We start from the raw sequence: 17,419 nt of genomic DNA on the forward strand, positions 1-17,419 counted from the left end.
TTGTTTGTAATCAAAATTTGCAGAGTAATTGATTAATTCTTTAATAATAAATCAACCAATTCAAAATCTATTTAAGAAGGATATTTCAAGATGTTTAACTATTAGTGATTTGTAATTAAATGTATAATGATCTAAATGTCGCGCAACACTCGCGTAAATGTTTAAATAATTTAGAATTATTTTGCTGCAACTATAGTACAAACGTAACGCATATAATAATAAGAAAAATACGAAACGATCAGAAATGGGGACATGAGCAGAAATTGGGACATTCACCTTACTGGCTTTTCTTGGCGAAGACTACCGAACAGCGTGATTCAGATGATTATTGTCTAACAAGAAGGAAATTCTCGAATCCTGAAAGCTTCAAGCATTTTCAGTCGAATTGTTCTACTAGTTGGAGCAGAGTGCGGCGGGTAGCTGCAGCCAAGAATGGGAAATATATTATTCAACTGCGAGGAACAAGTTTTTCGTTCTTTTCGAGAATCTTCAACTGACAGGTGCATTGAATAATTCACGATCATAGATTTTCAAAACATTTTTCCAGCACGCACACCCTGCGCTCGTGACGATAGATACGTGTATATCAGAGTCAATCAACGAGCAATATAATGTTCTCGAAGAGAGAGTTGATCTTTCACGAACTCTCAGTCCACGTAATCTTTGTTACGTTACCGTCGGTCTCGTTGACGATTTCTGTCGTTTATATTCTAAAGGGAAGTTGCGCACAGATTCGCACACAGATTGAAATATTACACAGCAAACGTGTTGACCGAATTGAATTTTCGAGGGTTTCGAAATTCGATGCAGTTCGTCCCTTTCTCCGCGTGCTCCATATTTACAGAAGTAAAACACATTTCCGTGGAAAATATTGCACATCTCGAACCGCCGTGAATAGTTTAAAGCACGCGTTACAGTTTTACATTTTTCTCGATTGTTGGTTTAACAGTGAAGGTGCATGAATTGAAAATTAATTCTTATTCGAGAGGACACATGAATTTCATGTACTGCCTACTTTTCATTATTGAAAGCGAAAGTTTTCTACTTTGACGATCAAACGATTAAATTCATTCACCGTATACTTTATCTTCTACGCTCCTTTTTAATAAGCTAGAACAGTATCGCCAGAATTATACAAATTAATTCCGACGGGGCTTAATATTTTATTACGACAACTATTCGGGGTGACATTGCTAAATCGTTTCTTTACCAGCCGTCTCGCGCGCACGGAATGAATAATGCGGTGTGAAGGAAGGTTTTATCAGCGCTCATAAACCTGGCCCCATGAGCGAAACTAATCCAGCAACCGCTATTATGCATCAATATTACTTTTAACGTCTATGGTTTTATGCACCGAGGTCGTAGCTTCCGCCTCCCGCATCCTATTACTTTTTAATCCCCATCTCTCCTCTAATTACGCCTTTCTCATTTTGAAATATGTTATTTCACAGCCGTCTCGGTTCCGAAGAAAGCATTGAAAGGCCAACAGCTCCGCGTACAATTATGAATGCGACGGGGGTATTTAAAACGTTGAATTACATTAATTATTTCTTACCGCCCGCGAAAGAAGCGAGCATCAGGAACACAGGAATCCATACTTACTAGTCGAGAAAAATTACTCAACTTTTGGATAATGAAAAACTGAAGATGGAGGGGGGGAAGAATTGAATCTCGCGCCGTCTCCCGCGCCGACGAAATCTGGAAGAAGTCGAGACGGGAAAGAAACGTATTAAATCGCGATTGCATTAAGAAACGTACTGGAAAGAAACTCGAGTCCGGTGACTTTCCAGGAGATAAATGGAGAAAGATCTTTCATCGGCGAAGGAGGAAAAGGCGGAATGAAGCCACGCTCATTTATTCCCGCGAAGTAATTAACTTTCTTCGAACTCCCAAAAACCTTTTGATAAATTCGGATGAAGGTACGTGTCCGCGAAGAAATATGTTTCTGGCTAGCGGAGCAAATTGACGTTGCGCTTCGGGTCAAGAAAAAAGATTCAGCTCTCGAAGGATCCCATTGATGCAAGAGAAAATAACTGAAATTCTGACTCTAGAGGTAATTACACGACGCGGAGATTGTAGACCACGTATAATGTACTACCACAGAGCGATCAGCTACTAGACCCGACTGGAAAAACAAGCTGCCATCGAAAGTCGAAGAACAGATCGAGAAAGTTTGATTAGTTCGTGGCCTGACACGGGGAAATCTGCAAGCAATCTTCGTCCATGTGTGCCTGTGTTACGAGGGACGGCGGTTTAATCCACCGACTTTCGATTACACAGTTTCCTGCGGGGTTAAGAAAACCGGCCAGCGAAACGACGTGGAAGGACACTAAGCTCTCATGTAACTCAGGGAAAATTGTGGGACAACCAGTGCCAGTATTTCCTTCCAGCAAAGTCGCCGCGCGTCTGTCCCTTAACTAGTTCGCCGTAGAATACTGCGCAAAGGAGACAAGCTGCTTTGACGCAATATCTGTTTTCACTTTGATAAACGCTGACAAACAATTGCTGTCTGCCAAAAATCTGCGGACGTTAACGAAATAAATTGAAAAAAAAAGTGCAATAATGACCGCGTTCAATTCATTCGGAGAGTTCGGGTTAAACGAAACTGCAATTAGGCGGTAGTAGATCAAAAAGAAGTTATAGAGGGTGAGCCAATTAAATGGACAATTGGTAGAACAGTCGAAAGCGTCCAACTTTAGTTCCCTCTCTCGCTGTTCGCCCGTGCAATCGATGTCGATACTCTCCTTCCCCGCTTCTATTTAAGCTTTTTCACTTTGCCGATGAAACTTCAGGTGGTTCGGTTTTACCCGACTACACGGCGATGCTAATTACAAGGGCGGCCGGGGCGAAAAAACGAAGAGGAAACGAGTACTTGCTAGTTTACTTTAGAAACGTTACACCTCGCTAATAGTTGGCTTTACGCGTTCGTTAAATTAACGTTACCTCAAGCGCAGGGAATTTTCTGAAACGTATTCGCGATCGAAGTTGTCGTAACTCAATCTCCTTTAGAACCCTTAAATAATCTACGCAGAAGCATGGAACCGTAGATTGTGCATTAATATCGTATTATGAAGTATGATGCCAATGAGAAATTAATTTCCACGATTCATATAACGATCTCTATTTGCATCCTGATGTGGCGATATTTTCAGCCAGATGGTCTCTTCGAATATCAAACCTTCTGTTGAAGCTTACCATTCAAACTTTAATGCCTCCAGTTTCAGAACACTTTGCTGCAGCCGACAGGGCTTCCACACGGATAAATGGTGCGCTCAAATTTCTAAAATAAAAACCTCGAGGTATGTGGCGTTTCGCGTACGAAAACTACGCTGGGTACACCGTTAGAAACGGCACGAGGGAGAGGGATGGTGTAGGAGGGCGAAGGTTGGGGGGGTACAGTATGAAAAGTGAAGAGGAAGCGAACTCGAGGATAAGGGGTGGCAACGTCAACGCGAAATAAACGCGACGACGTTTAACTTCTGGTTTCGTATCGAAGGGAGGGTCCTCGGCGGGAAGGAGGCGTTCAAAAGGGGTTGGAAAGGGGTGGAAGGCAGGCGAGCCAGCGGATGCAGAATCCGGAGGCAATATTTCACAAGCCCTTCCTACGGCGTCTAGCAGCTTCAACCGTTCCGTCACACCCCCTTTGCTCTTCGATGTGCAAGTCCGATGGATCCGAGTCCATTTACTGCTCTGGCCAACAGAAGCACTAGACAGCGTCACCGCGATGGCAACTAGAACTGTTCCCCGCGCGTTTTTCTCTTATATTGCGTGCCTTTCTCCCCTCGCTATTCATTCTCCAACGCGCTGCTCCGAGAATTATCGAATTTGTCGGACGTTAAAAGAGAAACGAGGTAGGCACCTACCTAGTGCGCGTGCCTGCAAGAAAATGTTGCTGCCACGAGGATGTGATAAGGTACTAGGTTGACATCGCGTGATCCTTGTTAATCTTTCCCGCCAACGAAACGACGCACGATCCGTGTTATTCGAAGTAATGGACTGCCACTCCGAACTTTGTGTTATTCCATGGTCTCCGATGGAGCTGATTGCTTCAAATATAGATAGCCCACGAAACTTGATACGGGGACGGAGGGTGTTTTAGTAATGATGTCTAATTAGCTTGTTAAAAGCAATATTCCTGGTAGTATTATTACTATATTTATGGAAGATAAAGAATGGTAAGTGTAATTAATTCAAAGTGATCCATTTTCCTCGAGATCCGCGGGTATAAATCATCCCTGCAAAATTCAGCGGATCGTAATAATAATGAAAGAAATTCCGCGAGTATCGTACGAAACAGAGAAGTAATTAATTAATTGTAGTAACTACAATAGATGTAACGCATAACTGTGCACGAGAAGTAAACGTATAGTTCGTGGCCGTAGAGGTGTAAGTAGATACGGACAACGACTAGTCAGACATCATACATAATATTACACACATGATTAGGTAGGATGTGGCGGTAAGTAACGCGGTAATCGAGTTTATAACGAGCTGGCGAATGAAATGCCGCATGACTTGATACCGACTCTACGTGTCTACTGGTTGTCTGCATGACCATATACCACGTTACGCAGCTAGTACGCGAGTACCATGACAGGATGTCCGTGATACATCGCGACAAGACACTGTCTTCTGCGCACGCACCGTCCATACAAATAACCAGCTTCCACTCGAATTTTACCCAGTAAACACAATGCCTAACTACACTTACTTTATTTACATTGAACGCTGAAGAATAAAAATAGAGTGAGTTATCAAATGTTTACGAAACACGAAGCAGAAAATATTAAAGTGAACGAAATACTGTGTACCAACGAGTTTGATTGAACGAATACAGAACACTCTATGCTAGCGTGCTCTCTTCAACGTTCGTGAAGTTGAGCTCGCCCGCTAAAAAAGCAGAGGTGATCATTTGCCGCGTTAAGTAATTCAATGAGGATACCGACAGCTGTTCTCGGAATTGGCGTCACTCCGCTGCCAGAACTTAAAAAAAAAGAGTGTCTTGAAAATGCGGCATCATTAAAATTTTGTTACCGGGAAGAGTGCTCGCGATCGTGACTGTGAACTCAGTTACGGTAGAACTCGTGTTGCTTAAGTGGCCCGCTGTACTCTGAAACTATCCCTCCGCCCTGCCGTCTCTTTGGTGTTCCTTTGAGTTCTGGGAGCTGCGATTCAAGTTGAAGGGGTTCGAATTTAAAGCCGTCGAAAACAAACAGAGTTTATGAAAGGCTGAAGTAGCGTCGGGTTAAAATTAAGGCAACAGCGTCAAAGGTCTGAAAATCCACCGCAGAGAAGCCTCGCAATCCAGCCTTCGTCCGAGAAAGGGTTTCCGCGGAAAGTATCCTTTCAAAATCCCGTTTGACCTATCTCGAACTCGCTTTCCCTTGATTTCTCTCAATTTCAATTCGTATTTATGCTTCCCCGTGTATCAGTGGCATCATATCTAATTCCGAGCCCAGTGTTTCCCCTTATTCTATTGGTATCGCCAGCTTACCGGCCTATTGCTTCAGTCCCATGTAAAGCAGATGTCAAATGGGAATAAAATCCAGATGCTCTCAACGTGAAATTCAAATGAGGAACAAGTGAGAGGGACGCCTACAGAATTGAGGACCTTGCAGCAAGAGAAGTGCAGCTGCATCTTTACCAACTTCGAATAAATTAGAAAAAACTGTTTATAAAATTATTGCTTTAACTCGACATTCAAAAAAGAGAACGCTAATTGAAAAATATATATTTTCACACAATAAGTAGTAGGTATTAAGTAGATAAATTTTTATTCCTATTTTGACAAAATTTTAAAATCCGGCGCCGCTCGAAACAAAAATATTACACAAAACATGTTCAAAATTTGCAATAAATCGCTCATTTGTTAACGGATTTCCATCAAACGTACACGAAACGATATAAAATTTTTTACGCACATTATGCGTCATTACTCAAAAACTATCAAAAATGAAGTGGCACTCGCTCTTGCTGCACGGTCCTCAATTTTATTGATCTACAATTTCCCTAAACTTCTATCATGGAAGACGTATTAGATTTTACGCATTTGATCGAGCGTCTTTAACTCTGAATCTATCGGCAAACTCGCCAGCACGTCTACCTATGATCGAAGGTGAAAAATTTAACCGCTCAGAGTCGCTTTCTCGGCTTCGATCGATGGAAGCGCGGTATCCTGTATAGAAAGAACGGTCGATAGGGCGCGAGGCCATTATATTCGAAAATCGAGCCCTGAAAATGCCGCACCGGTATTCATGGCAAGTCTCCACGTTAGACTCATTGCCCGTACGACGTAACAAGTTCCTAGCAAGTTGTTAATGGTTGCCTGCGGGCCGTCGGGGTTCTCGACGCCCGTCGCGTCAACGGGGACAACGTCGTCGTGCATTACGCAAATGAGGCATAAATTCCTCTGCTCAATGGAGATTATTAAACAAGTAAATCACTTAACGGCCACTCACGTGCGCGAGAGAGATACATTTGCATAGTTTTATGGGTTCCTTAGGGTGTCAGGGCGCGCAGCTCGGCTAGGCGCGGTCTCTCGTAACTTCGTCGAGGGATAAGATCGAGAACTTGGCAAAATTTGCGGCCGGCAGTCTCCAGGAAGAAATTGAAATTTCACGGTGCTAGTTTCTGGCGGGGCACTCCGTGATCTGAATTTTTTGATCCACCTAAAAGTCACGCGGCTCAGCTGTGCCGGTCGTACGTTTCGCTTGGCCTGAATTTCACTGAACCTGGATTAGGAAGCATTTTATTCTAAGCGTGTCTACGTATTTCTTTCCATCTGACGCTGATTGATTGGACGAGAATTGGGCGAAGCTCGATGGTGGAAGTTAGTGATAGTTTTCACGGGGAGCGACGAACGCACGACTATCTCTTGAAGAAGATACGGTGACCCAAATGTCGATAAATTTCACGTGCTGTCGAGTATGCATGCGCGTTTCTGATCGCGCATAATGATAGATAATGAGATGCAGTCAGCATCCGTAGTTTCGGGATAAAAAGGAACAGGGTGGAAAGCCATCATGTATCGTGCTCGATACAAAGGTTCTTTGTTGCGGTCGGTAAAAGGGATCGATCTGAAAGCGCCATGTAAAAGGGTGCAATGCCACCGTGTAATATTTCTTGCAGCTACCATGCGTTTGCGCAACGGGGTAATGGTTTTAAAAGAAGTATTGTTGCAGATACCGAAGGTATTAGAGGACAGTGAGAATTCTAAATTGGACGACTACGTAATCTGGCAAACTTTTCACTCTTTTGAATGATTTAAGCAGCTTTACGGTTTAATCGACGAAATGGCGGAGATGCTTTAACGAACGAATTTTATTAGCTTACTTCTCGAGGTTATTCAATTTCCGCTACATGAAACTTTTAGTTTTATAATTCACTTGATAGCGGTATAGCAGTGTTAATTACATCATCGTGTTAACCGTTTGAGCTCCCGAAGCATATTTAAATAGCCGTATGGAACAGTTTGGATTCTCAATTACTATTTAGTAATAGTTTTTATTAAAATCGCCAGTGTCACGGTAATTGAACTTCAGAACAAAAAGTGCGCACTGATTTCCACTTTGCTTTTCATGCACGTTTCGTAGACCCACTAAATTAATTAACCTCAACTGAAGCATACACACGAGCTCTACTGAAAACTCGCCAGCGATTTTAATTCAGCCAGTAATTTTTTACTTGACGCGGCCATTGTAGAATATTAAGATTGCGGTTAATTTAACTTGTGCCGAATAAAGTTCCACGAGCCCCGTACAAACCTTCGTCAAAATTATTCTTCGATCGTGGGAAAGCGTTATTAATTGGGAGAGCAACGATTGGTAAAATTTCCTTCGCTCTCTCGTGCTTCTGAAAACGATACCTGCGCGCGTACAAGACAGACGCGTCGCGTTAATAACGCGGAAAAGCGATAAAGTCCGCTGCTTGCAAATTATAACCAGAATTAATACGATGCATTTGTCACGAAAGATGAAGCACCGACACGGCGAGACGTCTTTGACGGAGGCACTCGTTAAATTTGAAGAACGAGGAACCATCGACGCATTCTCGCGGACATATAATTAATATTCCATCGCGGTGTCGCGAAACGGAGCAGCAATTACCTGCAGGACAGCAATATTTTCGTCGAGAATAATAATAATTCCGGTTGCTGGTTAGCTAGAGCCAACTTTGCCAGTAAATAATCAGAACGGAAGTTCGCTGTTCAATTGCACGTTGCCGTTACACCGTATAGAGACTGAATTACGTGATACAATTCTAGCTGGTACATAGAAGCTTTGCTTGCAGCCCGTCATCAGCTTTGATTTCATTTGCATATTGTCCCGTTCCTCCAGGTTCATCTTACTTCGCGGTGGCCTATTGTTCTTCCTCGAGTTTCCCGGGTACTCCTTGCAAACAAAATCTTTAAACTAATTAGGAGTATACTCGGTGATTGAATTACTTTTGATCACTGTTGCCTGGCTACCTAACGCCAAATCGCTGGGAAAAATAAAAGTGACGATAAAGAAGCTTGCGAAGGAACGCGCATTGGTTATGTATTAAGAATACATCACTTCCTTGAGAAGTGAGTGAAATGGAAGGAGGATCTTAGCGATCCTTCCACATATGAGAGCAAAGAGTCAACTGCGACCGGTCACAGTGGGATGTCGAGCGAAGCAGTTCCGGACGAAACGTTCTGTAACGGCCACCATGCGGGGAGAATTATTCGAACGGGATTTATAGAAATCGTAATGTCGCAATTTTTCTCCGGGTACGGTGGTTGCCGAAAGGGGGGGAATGGCCAAAAATAGCGACGATGCGACTAACGGCCAAGTTTATGGCGACGAATCGGATTCACATGTGCGACACGACCCGACGAATGGGAGCGATTCCGAGGGAAAACGAGAGAAATTGGCCACCCTCGTAACAACTGCGGCGACTGCACCCGCAGCAACGATCGCGGTATTCGGTTAACGATCTTACAACAGTGCCTGGTCGTGCTTTGAATTTCAAATCGTCCCGCCCGGTCGACACGGGCAACCTTCCGCCATTGAGCGATCGTCGGGGACCGATGGCGATTCTACGAGCACGAGAACTCGACACTAACGATCTTGTTGCAGTGGTGAGATTCTTTTTCAAAATAAAAGCCAGCACGTAAGATGGAATTACGATTGAACAATCTGGCGCAGAGAACTACTCAATACGCAGCACCTGTCTCTTGAATTTTCATAATTTTTCATAAACTCTGCAGATTTGCAGAACAGTGAAAAATATTTGACACATATCTTTTGTCATCGGCAAAACATATTTTCTGGAATATATCGATAACTATGAGGCATAGGACAAACTTTGTTCTTTGAAGTGCGAGTCTTTTAAAGGCGAATCCAGCCTCTTGCTCGGTTTTTAGAAAATTTCAGAAAATATGTTTTCGACCTCCAACTTCAGGGGCTCTTTTCACCCCTTCAACGTGGATGATTGCCGATAACAAAAAATACGTGTCAGATATTTTTGCGGGTTCGATATCTTCCCTTGTAAGATCTAATTCGGTATTAGAATATCGTATCTCCTGTTATTACATATTCAGCATGCACGAATGTTGAAATTGCTCTGCTTAAAATAATTCGGGGATGACAGGCTCACAGAATTTAGTAGAACGAGTCAATCATAAATGGTGGAGGACGATATTAAACATTAACGTTCGAGTCACGAAAGTGGGAACACGACTGCGCATGAGGGAAATACATCTTTTTCACGCATATTGCAAGTGGAAATTTGGGTTGCAAAACTTGTAAGCATACTCGTGAAATGAAAAAAAAAAGTGAAGCTGGGTGGAACGTGGAACGAAACGGGGTAAAACGATAACTGCAAAACATGCGTGTCCCATCGTACGTACGCGGATAGATAGCTTTTACAATCGGAGCCTGTACTTTGCCACAATATTCGAATATTGCGATGTATGCAATACCAATAAGGTTATTGGGAAACGTACCCACACGTCAGTGCTCAGATATCCTAGCGTCAATACGATACAAATACGTGTACGTGGCGCGGGAGCTCACTCTCGCTACACGCCCTGTGGTTTAGCGTCCCCGCTATCGTCGAATATCATGGAATATTACCGAGCGATAGGAATTTATTACATATTTTCAAAGCTGTCGATTGCTATCTGAAAGTGAAATATCGAGGAAAGACACAAGACTCGCGAATCCTACGCGTGTGAATTATTTTTGGCATTCCTCCGTGATCACGCTATGTCTCTTTGTGCGTTTATTAATTATCATATGCTATTTCGACGAGAACCCTCGTTTCAACAGATGAGCACAATTTAGAGAAAATCCAAGCGTATTCGCGGAAAGACCGCGCTAAGAATTAGGGGTGCATCTGCAGCTTTGGGAGCTGCAGCTACTTTGCCAGTCTGGGCTTCGCGCATGAAACAAAGCCTCGCCAGCCAGTGACAATAAAGGCCACTCCGCAATGATAATTAATGGATTCACAGACCCCGGGACAAAAGTTCGTTATGTAAGGTCGCATACACTCCTGTATGTGCCGCAATATGTACCGTGCATTGTGAATCGTATACGAAACAAAGTACGCGTTAAGATCCACGGTGAAGATTGTTGTACGCACATTCACTGCATAATATATGAAGAATTTCAAAACATGTGGGAAATAAAGAGCTATGTAATTTTATTAAGACATCTTTCCTTTATTCCTACCAACCTCATTCAGTTAACTACTGCAGAAACATTGAATGCATCAAGATATCAGTCGCAATACTTGATTTTGATGGCTGCAACAGTTCTTTTTGTATACCGAAATAATAATATATAGGTACCATTAGCGGAACACATTTCTTTTTCACTTTCCATTAAGCTCCATTTATGGAGACGTCTAGCAGACGACAATCGCATTGGTCACTTTCAAAGGATCATCCTAAGTGTACACACTTCTTGCTGGTGAATTAAGGGACTGCATTGAATGCCGAGCCACAAAGTGCTGAGGTATAGAAGCGTCGTACGGCGATCGATCAGCCTGAATTCATCGTCGACTAGGCTTTCTCATCTCTCCCCTGGAGAAAATGGGAGAAAGGAAGGACGAGATCGAGGATCGAAAGCGCACACTCAGGCACGTGCAGACAGATGCGCCGAGCGTCTATGGAGGTACACGGGCGTTTCGATTTTCAAAATTCCGGCGACGGTATCCACGGCTATCGGGTCCAATAATGAAAGGCGTGTAGTCGAAAATGCAATTTTTCCGAGCAATACGATCAGCTCCCCCGGTTTATACCGAATCTCCCTTACTCCGGGATACAATTCTTTCACTGCGCGGAATGTAAATTCGATAAGTAATCCTAGGCTTCCTATCAAACTCCGACTTCCAACTATGCAGTTCGCACGGCACAGCCCAGAGCGAACTAAACAATTGCCTCGTACTTTAACGTATCCTTTTGGCGAAGCAATTTTTACACTACCATTTTCCTATGCGTGCGTGATTTCAGTCCAGAGAAGAATGTCACGTACAAAAGTTTGCTGTTACTTGTAAGCTCAGCCCTCGTACAACGAATGCAGGGTCATTCTGATCCAACTCTGACAAAGTCTATCACGATGTTATACTTGTGTTGGCAATAGCAAAATATAGAATATGATGCCTAAATTGCAGTAACATTATTTCTAAAAATCATACAGGGGATACACCTATTTTATGTACCAAATGTACATAAATAATTTTTTTATGTATTTCTTTATTAATAAATTTTAGTTAATTTAAAAAATTCTAATTATTTAATTCATTTTATAGTCAATTTTTTCGTGAAACCGGTGTACCATAGAAATGTTGCTATGGGTCAAACTGACCCTGCATTCGTCTCACAGGACCATATCCACCATTCGTCTTCGGAGGGTTAAAAGCTTATGACAAAATGTCATTGACAATGCAGTGGATACCTGGCAAAATATCAAGATGCGGGGTGTAGATACAGAAGCTCCGCTACAGATAAGCAAAGTAATTTCAAAAGACCGAAACGAGGAGTGTCCTACCACCCTTAATGCATTCGATGCAATATCATAAGTGGCAGCGACCTCTCAATTAGATATTTGGATACTGGAGCACGAATGTGACATGAAGCACAAATATATATGTAACAATAACAACATATATTTAACGATTAACAAAGTGAATACAAATAATTTGTTAAAATGAAATGTCTGAGGAGCACGAAGCGTTCGGTACGAAGTCCCGCAAGGTTCTGCCCTTTTTCGTCGGCGTTTGAAGAACGCCCGAAAATTAACGAACGGGGAAAGCAAATTTCCCACGCGCCCCAAGGTTGCGGAAGAGGACACGCTATCCTCAGGATTTCACTGGGGCTCTGGCAATCGTCACTTTTATTGCCCTAGCCCCCAAGCTCGACCACCCGCAGTAGGCACTCGAGCAATCGTCCGTTTTAGGTCTAGGAAATAAATAAAACTTCCTCTCGGCCTACAGTCCGTTACAGATACGCGGCTACTTTCAAGCGACGACAGCGTGGAAAGTATCAAAAGATGGAGCGAAAGGCAGCTCGGAAACTGAAAAGTGTCAAGAGTTGACGCGTTTTGTGACGTGGACGCTGATAACGGTTGCAGGCTCACGTGTCAAATTCATTTTCCATCCTTTACGCGGCAATTTGCTCCTCTCTTTTCCGCTTTCATCTTCCGTGCACCAAAATGTCGCCGCCCCGGCGAGCGCAACGCTCCAGCGCGAATGATCGCCCGGCCTGATGAAGCTGCAATTTTCTGCGCTGCCGGCGCGTCTAACGCCTGAAATAAATCGGATTTTCCGCGCTGGCCGGCATGGAATAGAAAAAAGCCCGGCAGTGGACACAGCCAGACACCGTGCAAGGGGAATTAATCGTAATTAAAACGAGCGATTCGCCGTAAATAAAGCCAGACACGGACGCGTTGTCCTGGATCATGGTTTTTATGGTGGCTACTTAATTCGTACTCGACTTTCCCCAACAATCTGCCCGCGTTTAATCTCGCGGCGCAGTTCCGGAGGGGATGCAATTCGTAACAGGGTCAAAAGGGCGCGCGAAAAGAAGATCGATGCTGATTTTAAATCCGCTTAATTTCGCACGAGAAAACAGCGGAACCTGATTCTGGGAAAGCTTACTTCCATTGAATCTTATTCCCTTTTCCTCGGCAACTTCGCGTAGAAATTGTACGATACCAGTTCGCGTAACAAATTCTTAGACTCTGATACACGCCGTGCGTTTTTTTATTACCGCCGATTGGTGATTTGTCAAAGAAGGACAAGCGCAACAATTCGTAGGACGAGCACGAACAACGCGTTACACCTTGAGACGTGAACGTAATATTTCACTTTAAAAGCCACGCTCTGAAAAGAAGTTTCGTTTGTTTGAAGGAATCTCTCGCCTTCCTTTTTAAAGAAGAGAAGAAAGGGCTTATCAGAATGGCGTAATTTAACGATGCGTTGCGGCTTCCAATCGCAATTTGCACTCGAATAAATAATCACGATGCAAGTTCATCGCTGTGATATGAAGAAAATCTGGTATTCATTTATGCCCCCTTTCTCGCCACAGCTGTGCAAAAATTCTCGTCCATACAGCCGCGGGTCCGCGTCCTTTTCCTTTTTCTTATCTCATTACCTTTGCGTCTTCCCTGTACTTCCTTCCCACTTATCTAGTTCCAGGGAAACGCGGAAGTAGACGATACTCCCGATTCTTTCGGAAGGCGTCGGAGAAAAATTTCTCCATCGATCGGCGGCCGACCTGAATTTCAAAGTGAAAAGAAGAAGCTGATTTTCAAGTTCCGCGACAACGAGCTTAGTTTCCTTCGAAGTTAACAAGGTACGTCTGATTTAGTAGCGCCGCGGAATACGCTCACTGCCTCGCTGAAATTGCATTAAAACGTCGCGAACGTAATAATGAAGTTTGCTCGATTTATTACCCCGCTCCCGTTTAAAAGATTGATCCATTCTTTAACAGCTCGCGATTCATAGCTCTCGCAACTAGGGCCATAGTCCTCTCGCTTTTTGTTCCAACATAGAATCGCGAGGTAGGTGCATCGGGATTGGATTGAAACGAATGTTGCCGTTATAAATAATAGATAACAACGTTGTTTCACACCTGTATAATGGACGATTTTTTAATGTACGAGCTGCGACTCGGGTCCACGCGAATAAATTAAACGCTGGCCTGGAAATATTGCCTAAAACTGGCCGAAACTGGTGCACGTGCGTGAAGGCGAGCGAAATTTGTCAGCCGGCCGTGTTTTGTAACGTTACGTCCGACGCATCCGCCACCCAAGGTGTAAAATAGTGGCTGCGTGCCTATGTTCTACGTTCATGTTCTACCAAGTTACGCCCTCGAATGCATGGAGTGCCGGTGCACTCGACCAAATTCTCTCTAACTGGCTACGTAACGTCGCAACTTTACAGTCCTCCCAACCTCCAAACGGTCCACCTTCCATAAACAGGCTTGATTTAACTTTAAATCCTCTGGGTTCCCCTAATTAGGATCCCTTGATACGACACTGCCATCTGATTAATTCAGTGCGATCGTCTTAGTTGCGATTTAATTCGTGTTGCTCGACTTTGAATGTTTGGACATGTGAGGCACAGTGTCGACGCACCTGGCCCCGTGAAATTGTCATGCAAATGACACCACACATGGGAATGAGTGATCATCGTCATGGGTCTTGATGCAGATAAGCTGGTAATCTAGGAGATGTCAGTTGTCACATGGATGCAGTGAAGCAGCGGAAGTTCTACGTCTTGGAAAGTCTCTTCTCGACGTCCTCAGACTTGATACGCGGAACTTGCTCGTCCGAGAGTAATCTAAATCGGGCCCCTTGGATCCTAATGTATGCTGTATCACTTTCCGCAAGTCCAAAGTCGTGTGCGCCAGACTCCACAAGTTGGTCGTGAACTCTGTTATCCGTAAATTCTGTTAGACGTTTGGAGAGCCAAGCTCCGCCAATCGATGCGATTCAGGCAGGGATTTTCCGTGGCTAGTGGATTTGAGAAAATAGGAGGAAAATGAAGCTCACGGGAAACAAACAACCACCGATCCCTGAGTAGGTGTTTCCTTGCATCCTGGGTCCCGAATCCTTCTATCAAGAACGAAGGATTCGGAGACTGGTAAGAGAATAGGAACGTCGAACGTTCGAACGCCAGTTGCCGCAATTTTTCACAGGACACTGTCCGTAAATCGTGAGCACGGAATGGAAGTAGATACCTCCGAAACGAGGAATTCAATTGATCAAACATAGACATAAATACAATTAAAAGACACGTCTCCACTTTCATCATTTAAAGTGAAATAATTTCCCATCCGATTTTCCACGCACGACATAATCCGCACTTGAATGTTGCTTTAGAACCACTCGATACTGTGAGGAAAACAATTTTTGATTTGCATAGGAGTTCTCGGCCCTCTAATACGCGACCCACTTAGACAGCTATGAAGAAGCTGATGCCGACGGTAACGACTCGAAGAGAGGTGAAAGCAGCCGAGGGCGAGAGGACGATAAATTGAGAGCACTCGTCCAAGGCCACTCGAGGGCTTATCCCCTTCGTAGACCTTGAAGTATTCGCGAAACTAACGTCGCCCTAAATGGCCCTGTCGCTTCTCGAACTGCTTTCGCGTTCGCTGACCAAAGTGGACGCGTTCCACGAGTAAACCACACGACTCTGTCACTAGCCTTTGGTGAATTTAACGAAAGTAAAGGAAAGAGTCACTTCGTTGTAACGCCGCTCGGTTATTAAATTCTTGAGCAGGGTCAAGAACAAACGCCGCAGCAACCACTCAAAACGTAATTTCGCAGCTCCACGAACGCATAGCGGGATTCACACCACGAGGCTCTGCCATCATGGCAATTACCCGGAAACTGGAGACACAGTGAGACACTTGATAAGTGCAAGAGATTCAAATTATTCGAAATTAAATTCACGTGGAATGGCATGCACATTGGCCTGGTTGCAGCTGCAACTTCAGCTGCGCCCGTTGTGCAACAATTATCGTGGCATCCGAATAAATTAATTTGAACTCTTTCTCCCGTTCGCGCGAGATACCTCACAATTCCACCTGACTGCTTTCAGTGCCATTCGTCTCGCTTTGCGTCGGTCCCAGTAGGGTTCAATTGAATAAGGCACCTCGCGGTTCTCGGTTCAAAGAATTTTCGAGCCTCGTTCGGTTACAATCTCGCGACGTGCGAAAAGTGAAAAACGGTGGGGCAGGATGTAAGACAATCGTTGCTAATCAACGGCAAGTTGAGCTTCCGCTTCTATTGCAATCGAGGTCATTATTTCCTGGAGCCAGACTGAACTTGTGCCGCCAAGTTTCCGAGCATATACCATGGTTACGTGCTTAGTTCTAAATTGTAACCTTGTTACGTACTTAGGGTCGCCAATGTGACGCGTAATCTTGTGGGCATTGACCAGGAAACTATGGTACGTAGACGGCCAACGATACGATACAGTCATCTCTGTCCGATCGTTAATTACAACATTAACCTTGTAAGGATCTAATGACGACAAACTATTGTAGAATCTATACCTATTCATCTTGGTAACTGTTTCTCAGTCAGCACAGAATATTTCTTAACCTTTGATCTACCAATATCTTACTCACTTACTGATTGTGAGATATTCCAAATTCGAGTTTCTCCACATTAAAGTAAGTACCAAAATAAGCAGAACTTGGAATGTTTTGTTGAATCGTGACTATGTAACTCTCATAGTGACAATATTTGACCCTCCGTGGTCACGCCTTATAATCACAAATTGGTTACATGGCGTTCACTGCACCCCAGTGTCACTTTTGAGTTACCATTTTTCTATTTTTTAATCTTTTAACTTTTGAGTGATAATATTCGTAATATTCATTCTTAATATTCATACAAGCATGGCCTAAAAGTTTTTTTCTAGATATGTAAATTTTTATACGATGAAATTTATAGCTAAATAAGAGCGATTTTCCACAATTGTGGAAAAAAGATACTTTTATTTTTTGGGGGATAAATCCCTTTGGGAAGTCGTAAAGGCGCGACATTTGATCTCGAAAATTGCTCTTGGAAGTCTGACTACGTAGGGTTAACCCTAAATATTTTCTGAACTAAAGCACGGCTGAGTTACCTAAAGCAAACTAATCTATGACCACGAGTCATCAAGAAATCGACGAATCAGCTGACCCTTCTTACAACATGCAAATTGCTCCGTAGACTCGCAAGCTGATTTCCCTAAGAACAGAAGGTAACGCGACAAGAAACAGCAGTATTTCGAAAAGGATCAGCCGCGGTGACCGTAAGCATAAATCGTATCTTCGCGTTCAAATCACTTTAGCGGAAAGATGTTAATTCCGGGTGTTTCGCGGGATACTCTAATCTCGTTAAGTACTTAGCGTTCCGCTGATATGACGTGTAATCTTGCGGCCATTGTCCACGTC

At 43.6% G+C, this 17,419-nt stretch overlaps 1 protein-coding gene across 1 annotated transcript in view; it reads right to left on the reverse strand.

The window, feature by feature from the left end:
• LOC143366331 (uncharacterized) overlaps positions 1–17,419 on the reverse strand; it is a 91,144-nt gene that overhangs the window by 9,324 nt on the left and 64,401 nt on the right. The window lies entirely within an intron of this gene.

Source organism: Andrena cerasifolii, chromosome 2, assembly GCF_050908995.1.
Source record: "Andrena cerasifolii isolate SP2316 chromosome 2, iyAndCera1_principal, whole genome shotgun sequence".
NCBI lineage: Eukaryota > Metazoa > Arthropoda > Insecta > Hymenoptera > Andrenidae > Andrena > Andrena cerasifolii.